This window comes from Varroa destructor, unplaced genomic scaffold (assembly GCF_002443255.2).
Source record: "Varroa destructor unplaced genomic scaffold, Vdes_3.0 BEIS01000002.1, whole genome shotgun sequence".
Taxonomy (NCBI): Eukaryota; Metazoa; Arthropoda; class Arachnida; order Mesostigmata; family Varroidae; genus Varroa; species Varroa destructor.
This window is the reverse complement of record NW_019211455.1, coordinates 19,082,706-19,096,394: the sequence shown is the minus strand read 5'-3', so window position 1 is coordinate 19,096,394 and position 13,689 is coordinate 19,082,706. Positions and strand designations below refer to the sequence as shown.

Here is a 13,689-nt window from a genome sequence, read left to right as displayed (position 1 = left end):
AGCTACGCGACAGATTTGCTGACACATATGGAAGTGGCCATTATTATTATTATTACTATTAGTTCCACTCGTACATTCTCATACGAGTTTCGTAATCGAAGAAGAATTAATCAGACAGGCTATGTTCCTTCCATCTGTTACGGCCACCAGGTACGCTGAATAAAGATTCCGTTTCGTAACATTTACGATCTCCAGAGACGACAAGCCCTCCAGTGTGCCCATTTACCGGCCACGTCTTTCCTGCTCGATCGATGCAAGCACTAATGCTGCCTATTGAACCGGTAACATAGGTTTGTGGAAAAGCATCAACAGTTTTTGAGCCGAAGCCGAAAAACGAATTACCATAATGTAATTCGTGGTAATTTCGCAGAGATCAAGCAGATGATAGCGCAAAATCTGATCTACTCACTATGTAAACTGCCCATGAAAGTTCTCTCAATTTTTGCCGGCTAGCTATGTGTGTGTGTGGCCTGGCACGGTCATGGCGGAAGACGAAGCCCCTTTTGTTCACTAGTTCCGGTAGATGTATTCGATGCCTCATCGTAATCGAGATAGATGTTGACAGTGTAAATCAATCAGTCGTGACCAAACATCTTTGGCGTCTGCCTTGCTTTTGGCACAGATTCTGGAACACGGCTCCTTTTTGTATGATTCACTTTTTATCATCCGGGACATATTGCTTTAGTAATGGCTCGATCTCATTTCATTTCTGTAGACTTTCGCAGGTAAATACCTTTGAGTAAACTCTTTTGCGCCGATTAATGCGGCACCCAAACATGTTGTTTCTTTTGATGGTCAGCTTACTTCGAATGGTCTAAAGCCAGCTTGTGGCGCATGCTTAGTTCCCTGGCAATGTTATGGCTATTCAAATATCTCAGATTTCCTTTGCAGTTTTGCTCGGATTTCACAATGATTTCATCAACTTTTCGTGATTGGTCGACCACTATGTGAAGCAGTTACTATATCGAAATTCTACGAAATTATAACAGTAAAAATCTACCTTTGGGCCGTACTTTCCGATACCGAATCCTGACTCTAAACAGCATCAGTATTCTACGGCCATAGCAGCATTTATGCGTATATCATAATAAAATTGTAAGATATAACGAATCGCGTACCTTTCACTCGTTATCGAAACGTTCTATCCTAAGTCTGTACGAAAGCACTGGAGTAGCTTTAGCGTATCTACTATTGCCATATCTGTTTTTAAACCACGCCAGCACCATTCTGATGCAATTTCTCCTGTCACACGTGATTCCCTTTTCATTGCCTGCAATGAATCGCTTTAGAAATGGCCGGATTTCGTAACGGCAAAGTTCCGCAAATGATTGAAGACATCTATTTACGTCACTTCGTGCAACATCGAGCTCTTGCCAGTCATTTTAGCCAACGATTTAAAGCCTCCCGCCAATCGGTGTATATATAGTTTCTTAACGATATCATAACTGCTCAGGTGACAGCCTTCGCCGTAATAAGCAGCACAATTTTTTACGAGCCTAGAAAACATTAGTGGCTCCACTGTAACAAAATTATAAAACAATCAAAACAAACATCTTTGCAGAAATTTCACTGCTCTTCAAGGCGCTTCGTCATCAGTCTGAACAAAAAGGTTCCAACAACGTTAGCCATGCTACTGCTGTCAAATTTTAACATTCAAATGACACACACCGATCCGGCGCCGTTCAGACCGCCCGAGATATGAGCCTTCAAATCCATTTAGCTGGGAAAACGATAAGTACTCTTGCCACAACCTTGGTCGAGCTTTCGGACTCCAGATACAAAGCTATAGATACGAAACGGGCGGATGTTTGTGTTTAATAGTAAAAGATGACTTATCTTCTGTCAGTCAAACCTTGTTTCATGTTTGCAATAGCCACGAGCATCTTCACTCGAGATTTACTCTCGCCCAGCTTATAGTCTTAGCAGTTTGTAAGTCATTCAAAATTAAGCAATAACGGGTCGCTCCAAGATACGAGTTATAGTAAGAACCAATGTGAGCATGTGAGGGTTCATTAATTAGGCAAACCAAATTTCATAGATCGGAACTAGTCAGTCTGGATATGTTGAGGTGGGCGTATTGCACGAAGGCTATTCATTTTGTACTATCTATACTTTTAAACGAAAGAGTGAGTGAAGATTTCTATGTTTAGGAGAAGCGCACACCAAACGTGTAAGCTAGGTCTCCGATAAAATTATAAGGGCTTATTTTACGATCAATAGCGGTAGATTCAATAACAAAGGTGAAAGGCTGCAGCCATCGTGGCCTGGAATAACAAGTATCTGTTTATGTTTAGATCTGTTTGACTTGTTGTCGAGAAAGAGAGCGAAATCTTATATCAACCAGTGTTGCATTGAAAATAGGTTCTATGTAGTTCAAAAGTCTATGCTGATCCGCCGACCTGGCACAAAAAACTATCTCATTAGTATAATTCATTAACTAAGCGTGTCACGCCGACTATTTACAGCGTAGCTAGATCAAGATTATCTGGGCAGTTTCATCATAACTGGAAATTCTTGACTGAAAAGTGGCGTTGGCAAGCCATAGATTAACCAAATCATCAAAACCGATGCCTGAAAACGTATCGAGCGTCAAACTTTTTGGGCTGTTTAAATTTATACAACATTTTATACATTTATTTTGAGAAATTATCCTTGGTCGTTATTATAAAGCTAGACACATGTAAAAAGAGTTATCGCTAAGTTGATAGATAGCGTTTTTGCCCATTAGTTAAACCAATACCTACTGTCTGACATTTAGGTTGCTATGAATGTCTTCCGTTTAGTGATAACGAGTCACCAGGCTTTCACTCTTTCAGATTCATCGTACGTTCGTCGGTTCCATTAATGTCGTTCAGATAGGTCTGTAGCGTTCTGCTTGTTAGTCCGTCCGGTTATACCCTAATGTTCGACCATAAACAAACGGTTTACTCGACCTAAAACTTTATGGAATAACTGAGTTCTAAACTGAGACCGCCTAAAAATGATAAGTCTTCAATGTTACGCCCGCATTTCGGGTGGCGTGGTAACACCCCCTTACGTGGCCGTTTGCTGTGGTCCTCTTTCAGAATTCTCCTATAGATGAACACTAGGTCTTACAAACTAAATTTACCGGCTCTTTGACAGATTTCTACTTTCATATTATATATATATATATATATATATATATATATATATATATATATATATATATATTCGTATTATACGTATTATATATAAGAATTATACGTATATATATATATATATATATATACGTATAATTCTTGAAATAGCTCCATATTCGTCTATCCTCAAACAACACCTCGCGCTGAACGAAGTACAGAGGTTCTACATTGCACATAGTTTCGCACGCGCACATTTACTCGTCCTAGAGGCCTAGTCCTGCGAACATTTCCTTTTTTCGAAGAGTTAACGTCTTCTACAAAGCTATCTGACACTGGACAAGGCTTAGTTGAAATCAGGCACGGCGTCGGGCGGCTGCTCTAGAAATGATGCGCCTGACAGAACTTCGCCGATTTGTCCTAACCCGTTTGCGTTTATAACAGACTGACCAGAAGTCATCGCAGTTGTACGCAGTCCCCTCAGACGTGGCTAGCAGTGGAATAGACTAACGGAGAAGGTGAGAACGTTGCTACGGCACACCACACCATATGGCACCCTCCCCTAAACGTAAGCGTCGTACTGGTCCGAGCATATGTCCAATGAGCAACCTTGACCGTTTGGATGGGTCCAAGAGACCCATTATTCGAACTACGACAGTTCGTTATAGAATTGGTTCGGTGCTTCGACTTGGCCGCTCTCAGGCGCTTAGCGACGCCGGTCAGGGGAACCAGCGACTAAAGGACAACTAGCCACACAGGCTTAGGTGACCTTACCTAATTAGAGCGGGAGCTGCAATTGTATAGTGGTTACTGCCGGTACACTAACAATTCACCGGTGGTAGTCAGAAAGTCTGTACCATTGAAGAATCACAATTATTCTTAAAAAAGTCTATATAACTGACGTAACGTCCCAGGTTAGCCGGCAATGTTGATTATAAGTTTGGTCGGTTCTAAGGGCTTTACTTAAATAATATTTGCGTGTGTAGCACGTGAACGTGGTAGAGTTCAACGAAACGGAGCTACTGGCTACCTATAAAGCCAAACGTAACAATTTTTCTGGTGACAAAGAAATTGGAGTAAGGTTTATTGCGCTGATTAGCTAACTCTGCCACTATTAAGCGCATTCATTAGTCCTGTTGGACTGAATCTCTAGAAAATTTTGTTCTTCATAATTGCCCTAAGTATCTCTAACAAGTTTTTGTGCTGAAATGATTAGAAACGTTTTCTACAAAAGCTTTATGCATTGCTTGTGCGCGCCTCATATATATTGCCATTTAATATGTCATTGAACGGAACAATGTTGACTAATGTGCATATTATATTTATTACTTTGCACTAAGCATTTTTATTTTCTATAGAAAAGTGATACTTTTTTTGTTCTACTAAACCATTAGATGGACTTCGTAATGCAACGACATAAAGCATTAGACATGTTTAGTCACTAACACGATTATTAAGTAAACTACATTATTGTGCCTATGAATAAAACTATTCTTTTATAGAAGTAAAATGTATTCAACGCTTGTAAAATTCTCAAAATTAGATAAGCTCAAAAAAATTGTATGAACCAGACGAGCTTCAACAAGTCAACATAATAAACTTTTTCTTCTAGAACGTACCTATGAAATTCTCGCTGTCCCTAAGTCGGTGAATTCCGAAATCTATGCACAACATCTGTTTGAAATTCAGCGTATAGTACAGTATTTCCATCTTCTTGATATTTATAACCTTGTTTAGAGGACCAACAGACCTTCAGGCTTATAGCTAAGGTATAGCCTGAGTTCTCCCCTTTAACTCTGTTTTTAAGAGTATCGAAAAACTTATGCGTCACAAAAGAAATCATACCTTAAATAATCGGAGACCCGTTTAATTAACGACGTAGAACCACAACCGTACAAACTGCTAACGTACTACGATAGTCCGGTGACTTGCCCGATTAGTTGCTTGTTTTTCATAGACCACTTCCCGGAGACGCTAGCATCATAGGAGACGATACCACCTGCAATATACCTTTTCGTCACAGTATGGGAAGAGGAGATCCCAATACAACACGATATACTATAAGGCCTTGGTAGCCTAGGCAATAATAGATAGGTCCAGACGGGGTCTGCAACGAAAATTTCAAATGCATCGTCGTTCTGGTTCTGTACTGGACGGCATTAAATAATAAACGTCTACATACCAGTAAACTCAAAGCCCAGTGGAGAAATGACACGTTATCAGTAATTCAAAGGGAAAGGCAACCCCAGCGCATCGTCATTATGGCGGCGAAGAGTGAAGAAAAGTGTTTGTTATGGGCTCCTCCCCGGCTTGCTGATCAAGAGACTGCTATTTAGAAATCGTACACACCATTTCGAGTAACATGGTTTCCGAAGAGAACGTTCCACCGAAACAGGGTGCAGAGTGCCTGATGGCCGACATCGAGAGAACACTGGCCATGCTTTGCAATTCGTTCTATACTGTATTCGTCGACTGCAAGGCAGCCTTAGACTCTGCGCTCAGGCGGGGCCTCAGGGACAAGGTTAGGCTCGGTAATGTTATCGGCTAGGTAAATGTCTTTATGAATTTGCTCAACTTTCTTGCTGCGATTTTACAGGAGAACAGAATAACCATCGACGACGGAGTGGTCGTACTTCCACTTTTACACAGATAACCTGCCTAACTCAGGAAGGGCATCTCTTGTTCGCTGTTTTGTTGAAGCGCTGCTCTTATCAAATAAAAGACCAAGAACATCGGAGTCATCTTGTATACAGACAACTTATGGGTCGAACAGGCTCTGAGTGCAGAAAGTTTTAACCTGGCTCCACTCAGCAGTCACAGACTTGAGATTGATCGTAAACTTGATCAAGACAGAGACGATGAAGCTTAGAAGGGGAAGCAGGATAAGGACCGCTGATACTTTATATCTGAACAAGTTGCCTGTCGCCTACGTAAGCCGGCCTCTATACTTAGGGTTGCTTTTACCCACTATACACATCATCGAAAGACGCAGAAAGGTTCTGTTGACAGTGTAAGTGATCAAATAGCCTCATAGTCTGCCCCTAGTAACCGCTCTCAAATGAGCTCTGATGGCAATGTATGGAATACGCATCAATTAGGAAGATCTTACAGTGGAGAACTTGGAACAATTGGGTCGCGTCAAGACCTTTTTCATCAAAAGAGCATTTGGACTACAGACCATGACTTGAAATCGCTTTGTCTATCTCCAAAAGTAGCTGACTCGCCACTGCTATTGGAAAAGCTAATTGCTTTGAGCTCCTAGCAACGGAAGTCTTCAAGACGAAGCTTGAGAGCCAGGAAGAAAAACTCGTGGAGATTGATGTAGATTTCTCCGCTTTGGGCGTGAAGAGGAACAATGAATAGAAAATGATGAACCAGGTAAACATACCTGGCGCTACTCGCTTCGCTGTAGCATTATAGGCTCTTCAGGAAGCTTGGTTTGCGCAAGCCCGACGATACTTCTGCTCCAGATGCGGGGAAGTTATGATAGATATCATGCTGCTTGAGGGTACCGGATATTATCTCCAAGGCATTTGACAAATCTCTAAAACTAGTTTTATGAATTTAACAAGATTCAAGTATCCCATATGGCCCAAACTGTTTTTTTATATGATTTCATATATTTTCTCTGATATTAAGGTAGTCTGTTGTTGACTTGTAGATATGAAATTTTATATAAAACTTTTGATTAGCACTAGCAAAGGCTTGATTGGATACCTAGCTTTGTTAGGACGATTTTTACGCTTTAGCCATGTTCAATGAACTACTGGATCTGCTTCTTCTATTTAGGCCTATTAAATTTCTACGCAACTAAGGGTATACGTATAGCTGAAGGTTCTAAGCTTTTTTGCGGTCTGTCGTTATGTTCAATCAACCCTATGAAAGTAGCCGACAGATCTGAGCGCTCGCATTAATGAAAATGAGCAAATAACAGTGAAATAATTGGCTTCAATCCATATTCATTATGTACCTGTTCTACGTTTCTGCGTCCAACGTATAGAAAAAGAAGGCTGTACAATTTCTTCAAGGAAGAACAGTTAATAAGAAGCTATTGTGTCTTCAGCTTTATCTTTATAACAACAACTACATCGATTTTAGCTACACAGAAGAAGGCCCGCAATGTCGTTTGAATATGCTATCACAAATGTAGTTTGAGAATATAGCTTTCTGTACGAAGTTGCACTAAGTCCCTTTCGAGTATAGAGGTAAGCATTCCCGGTTGAGCGCATAGTCGGCTTCAAAATCATTCATTCCCAAGAGCCGATCAGTCGGTTGTTTAGGCATAGACGATGCGAAACCGTAGCACATGTAATTCAGTGAGACTTTAAGCAGTTTCCATATTCAGGTATAAGTAAACGATCTATACTGCTGTAACTAGACCACCTTTCTGGTCTACTTCAGACAAGTTACAAGAAAAGCGATCTTTGTCATTTACGCCTTCATATCGACAACGGGTTGACTCCGGGACAGGGTCGCTGATACGTAAGTGGAGCGCGGGAGGAGACTCTTCTCTCGAACTTCTTTTCATCAAAGAAGCCTGTATCCTACTCACTATACTGATAGTGGTTGTACTACTTAAATAAAGACAAAATTTGCGTCGTGGACATACGCAGGCTATCCTGTTTAAGATTGCGCTGTAATTATTTGAATACCTCTCTAAATTTCAGGTAGTTGCTATTTCAACAAACAGTTGAAATAAGCGATGTGTGACGTCTCGGACACCACTATGATCCACTGAAAATTATCCGTTAAATAACCCACGTAAATAAATTGAATTGGTCTTTATTTAAAGCATCTACGTTGGTGAGGAAGACACGGTATTGTATATCATTGCGCAGCATTTTTGCAAACATACCCTTTAATTTATTTTCCAGTTATCAATTGATAAAAGTATTTTGCCGTTTTATCTACATTATACTCAGAGGTCCATAGAGAGGTTCACTTTAAAAAAAATCTTCGCACTTATATACTCAAGGACTATTCAATAGTTTTATGCGCTACAACTCAACGCCAATTTCTGATATCATAGTATTTTTCAATGTCTGAAGCATTAACCAAGAAGCGATACTCTTAATAGAGCGCTTCATAAGCTTATAAAGCTTGCGCTGATAGTGTATAATTTGGACTTTTTTGTAAAGTCTTTGCTGCTATTGAGCAAATTATTGTTTCACGCTGTCTGAAACTCCTCAGCCTAAGTAAGTTCAGCGCTAAAGTAACATTCTTGCGGACTTCAATAAACGAAGGCTTATCATCCAGGTACAATATAATTGACGATTAGTAGATTCTAGGCTGCTGTTCCTAGGTGCTGTACTGTAGCACAGCTGGTCTTTCCGACAAACTACGCTCTAGTTGCTTAAGGTTAGCGTTGTTTACGTAACATTCGTCTACCAATATTATCATAGGCGTTAAATAAGGAAAAAGTAATGCTAATAATAATAATAATAGCAATCTAACGAGAGAGAGATACAGGACACATAGCTTCGAAGTGGCACATGTTGCCTGTCACCTTCAAAACTTACTTAGCAAAGACTTGTTGTCGAGAGCTACTTTTGTCAAAAAGGGACCTGACTGAAACTCAGGCTGCCTCAGTCAACAAAGCACATGGCCGTCGTTTCTTCCTCCTCTTTTCTAACTTCTTGGTAATACAAGTGTCGACGGCATCGACGGAAAAAATGTCCTGTTGTGAGACGAAGTTTGCAGACACTCTCTTACGATGCAGCACTTTAAGGCCAAACTTTATGTACTGTAGCTAGCAGATCGAATCTTTAAAAATATTCTTTTCTTTGCGTATTTTCAATACAGCAGGCGCATGGACCACGCCGTCGTCTTCTCATGGATATTAGATGCAATTCCTGTCTGGAAGATATCAGATACGGTCGGGACACTAAGCAAAACGTATATTGAAGCATTTTCAAAAAGCTAATACCTACAAATGGGTAGGTCGACGCTACCTATAATACAGTTTGTCAGTAGAAGAAAATACGGGCCTTTGATCTAGATTGAATTAAAGATTTGCAGACATACAACGGATTTGTCCAGGCAAAACATAAAGTGGCGAGCACAAAGGTAGCAAAGATCTCCTGCTTTATATATGTAAACTCACTGCTGGTAGAAAATACCAATATGACTGTCGATTTAAAAAGCCGCTTGTCAGAGCTTACGGTACGATACGTCAACTGAAGTACACTCGACGCCGCTAGCGAAAGTAGCTTATCTGATGAAGATTCGTTCTCCATTACCGGGTAAATGCCAACGAGCTTTATTCTGCCAAAACATGTCAATCTTAATCAACGAAATCGTGCAATGACTCATTTCAACGAACCGTGTCTGTACAACCACATTAAAACAAAAATGATAAAGCTAACAATAAGTCTCCTTTGCCAGTTCAAATTTGTCACACATAGACAGTTTCCTATGGAAAGATTCCTTTCACTCACAATAATTTCGTATTAATTGTTATATATATACGCCTATGTTGTTATAGTATGGAACGTTATCTTCATTTATAAAAATGTACATTAGACGTTCTTGATATTTCGTCAAAAAAATATACGTAATTAATAAAATCACAGTAACCTAATTTGTTTACTTCTTACACCCCGCAAGTACAGTTGAGCAAAATACAAAGACAAAAAAATTGCTAATTTTGAAAAAAATTCAAAAATCACGTATAAGTCTTCTTTATTGGAAACTGAAGAATTTACACAACTATATAACGTGGGTTTGTTCCCAGTGACCGAATCGATTTGGTGGAATTTATGAACAGAAAAAAAGACTGTGCTTCTTTCAATACATTTCAAGTATTTCATATCACCGTCTACCCACAATACAGATAAAACTTTAATAAAGTCTTATTCCAATCTTAATCGGTTCGCAGCATACGCGTTTTTATATATATAAACTGTTTTGTTCGCCTTCGCATAAATGGATATTTTATATATTCGATTGTTAGCACTATACATAGGTCTGCACAATAGTCGAGTAAACCTGTACGTAGCTTGCCACTAATACGCCGAGTGTTACCACATATCATACAGATGCATTTCTGACACAGTATCTCGTGCGCCAAGTTGTCGACTACGTACAGCCGAAGACAAGAAGCGCGTTTCATGATGCTAAGTGTACGCTCTGAATGAATGTACGTGCGACACTGATCGGAAATCGTCTTAAGCCTTTTGTTCTACCCTTCTTGCCCCAACGCCGTCTTTGACATCGAGTGATTACCAAACAAGTTCCTACTACGCACCTATAGACGTCGGGGGTATCAGACTGGCAATATACAATTGACTGATTTCTAATGCAAAAAGGCTTTTAACGCCACTGAGCGAATGGCCCAGCCGATCAGGCTCTAAATATATTATCATTAGGAAGGCACGAAAAAGCCAAGGAAAGATTATGACAAGATTACCTTTTAGAGAGTGGAAGGTGATAAATATTTGCTATGGAACACACTCTACATGCGACAATGCGAAGAAATGTATTGTTGAGCGGCAATACATAAATGTGTAGCTATTTTTAATATGTTCGGATTGGCATACTGATTCTGTTTATGGAACTTTAAGGATTTTTTTATATTTTGTAAAAGTTTAATAATAATTATTTACATTTATTTCTTGACATGTTTGTTTTTCTCTGAAAACTAAGGAATTCTTTGGACAAAAGTTAAATATATATTTGCCGCCTCAGCTTTCCAATTGCCGTTTTTAGACACCCGCTCAAATTAATAACTACTTAAAACGCGTTCTCACTCTACTGTCGCACAGACAAATTAATACGACTAATAAAATTATTGCGATTAATAAAATTATTACGACTAATAAAAAAAGATTACTTTTAAATATAGGTATATGCACTACGTCTTTATTTAGTTCAGCAGAATCTATCGACTGGCGTCAAAAAACTTGCTTACATAGATGTTAAGTTTTCGCCCTTCAAACGGCATTTTCGACGCAGAAACTGAGAGTTGGGCTTATGAAGATGTGTGACATTTCGATTCCCTCATCGAGGACTTTCAACTGGTACTAAGAAGTACCCGACTGTCCGTAACGGCACACTTCGTGCGACCAAATATTTTCTGTATTTTGGGGTTTCTCTCAGAAAATCTTTCAGAAAATATTTTTTAAAAAAGACAAGAAGAACAAAAATGTTCGTCAGGTCAGCCGCTGCAACTTCAAGTGACACTTATCAGAAATTCGTTCAAAAAAGCACTACAAAATAGCTCGAAACGATTATTTATCCCACTATCACGAGGTCAAGACGAGCCCCTCAATGGGTTTTAAACCGTTTTTACTTCAAAATATCAACTTTTAGCATATAATTTTGATCCAGTTCAACATAGGTTTTGGAATTATATTAAGAACACTGCCCTTATATAGAACACCACGTAAAGTTTTAGACTTTCGCGGGCTATAAGAACGTTAAATCTAAGATCTGCATTTTGATTCAGTTCGGCGACAGCTTTCGATTCGTATGAAGAGCGAACCCTTTTATATAGACCTTTATGCAGACATTTGGCTGCCGTTTTGCCTGTCGAAAAAATTTACTTCGAAAACCTTACCAAAGTATGGCCCACCTTAACTCTCAGAATTTTCTTGCAGGCATGCAAAAGATCTTGCAAAAAAAAAGGCAAACATCACGAAAAAACGAATAATTTACCAGAAATTAACATTACGCTGTATGCATTACATTCTTATTCTTTTCATGCAGAAGTTTTCAGCCAATCAGCTCTATCTTGCAGCTTTTTCCTGGGCAAAACTTAAGCGATTCGCTTAAAGCTAAGCTAATCCGACTACCCTACGGCGTCAATTTAGGCCAGATAGACAAACAAACAGATGAAAAGTTTAAGTAGTATGTGTATATAGATTAACCCATCTGATCCTTCCTATACTGTCTTTATTATGATTTGGTGAACAGTACAATGGTTCAGCATAAAAATGCACATTGCCAGAAAGAAACGTTAATGCTTTCAAAAGATGCATTTTAAAAGTGTTAGCATTGAGAGATGTGTGCGAAATATCTAGAGTATTTTTCTGGAAATTCTGTTTCTTAGTGTAATGCGTACATTTGATAGTAATAAAAGTATTGGGAGCACTTCTGTACTTTATGATATCCCTTCATCAGGAAACTGCGTTATTGTTTTTACATATTTTGCAGTATTTAACGCAATTACAGTATTTGACAGGCTTTTGTTTCGATTAGCTAACCAAATCTAAAACCAAATCTTCACGATATTAACTAAAATAACAAGAAGATATCTTAATTGCCTCTTACCTCTTGTAGTAAAACATATGACAACAACATATGACAGGACATTTAAATGAAGCACCGAGATAAGATACGGTAAATTGATTACTTGCTTGGAAGTTGTAAATAGTTTTTCCACTCAGGTATTCAGCTTTGTAGAGGCACCGCTGTATAGGTATACAAAAAATCTCCCATTCTGCAATATTCAAGCCAACTGTACTATAGTAGCACACTCAGCTATTCCAACGAGCAAACAGGTTAATCTTTTGAAAATGATGTAATGAGAGAAACTGCTTAGATTGCGTTGAGCCAGATACCTAATAGGTATGAAAACCAAAGAAAATGCTTATTCATTCACCGCTTAATTTACTGGCTCATGTACGTCTAAATCCACAATTAAACCTTCTTTAATACAATGTATAGAATTAATTTTCTTACTTGTGTACAAGGCAAAAATATTCTTTGAGCAACACGATGCGTTGATTGTAAAGATTGGAACCAGTACGCCGATCATTTTGATGAACATCATGGCAGTCCTTGCTTAAAGATTTTGAGCCCCTACTGACCACTATCATTTTTGCTGTAAGAACCAAGTCGAAGATTATTTCTCATGATGTTCAAAGCAAGTTATACAGGGTGATTTTTTATTTCCATCTGTTCATGTCGCTTCAAATAATTTTGTTATATGAATACGACAAATCCGCGTTCAAATTTTTATATTGTTAAGCGGCGACTTGGAAATGTGGTAAGCGGTCGCATTATCGTTATGTCATTTGGAAATACAAATAGCACAATTATCTGTTGTTATCAGCTTATTTTTTCAGTGATCAAGTCAAGAAATATTGAGAAAAAGTATCGTTTTCTAAAAATATTATACGCTACTAGAAAACTCTGTGACGATGACAAAAAAATGTGCCCGTTTATTGACGACAATGGTATCAGTAAACAAAAAATTGTTTAGTCTTTCTTCGGCCTTAGTTCTTTTAAACACCACCTGTCATCAACAAAATTCTTAATTCAGTAAAAAATGTGGCCCTATAGCTTGACCGGTTAAGACTTTGGCTGCAAACTATCATTGTGCGCTGGTTAATCATCACTAAGTGAAGAATTGTTGTCAAATCAAAAATACTTTTACCATGTAACAGAGCGCGTGACCAAACACCAATTATTATGTTCCTTTTATGCGATCAAATGCGCCCGTCCAAAAATAGTTTGCCTATATTTCCCTCACCTCAATAACCTATCGCGCAATACCAGTGACGGGCACAATTTCGAAAAAATCTTCTACTGTCAAAAGCGCTGTTTCGATTTTCTGCTCCGTTCATATAGATTGTAAACAATTGAAGCA

General features: G+C 38.8%; 1 long non-coding RNA gene across 5 annotated transcripts in view; it reads right to left on the bottom strand.

Moving 5' to 3' along the window:
* The window catches only part of LOC111245625 (uncharacterized), a 28,182-nt gene extending 14,509 nt beyond the window's left edge, over positions 1-13,673 (bottom strand). For 3 of the 5 annotated variants that reach the window (XR_015322041.1, XR_015322043.1, XR_015322040.1), the window contains exons 1-2: positions 13,477-13,673; positions 12,369-12,921 (exon numbers count right to left, since the gene is read on the bottom strand). This is a non-coding gene — a long non-coding RNA (uncharacterized LOC111245625). The remainder of the gene's footprint in view (positions 1-12,368; positions 12,922-13,476) is intronic. The other 2 variants (XR_015322039.1, XR_015322042.1) reach the window with 2 other exon arrangements.
* Between the last annotated feature and the right edge of the window lie 16 nt (positions 13,674-13,689).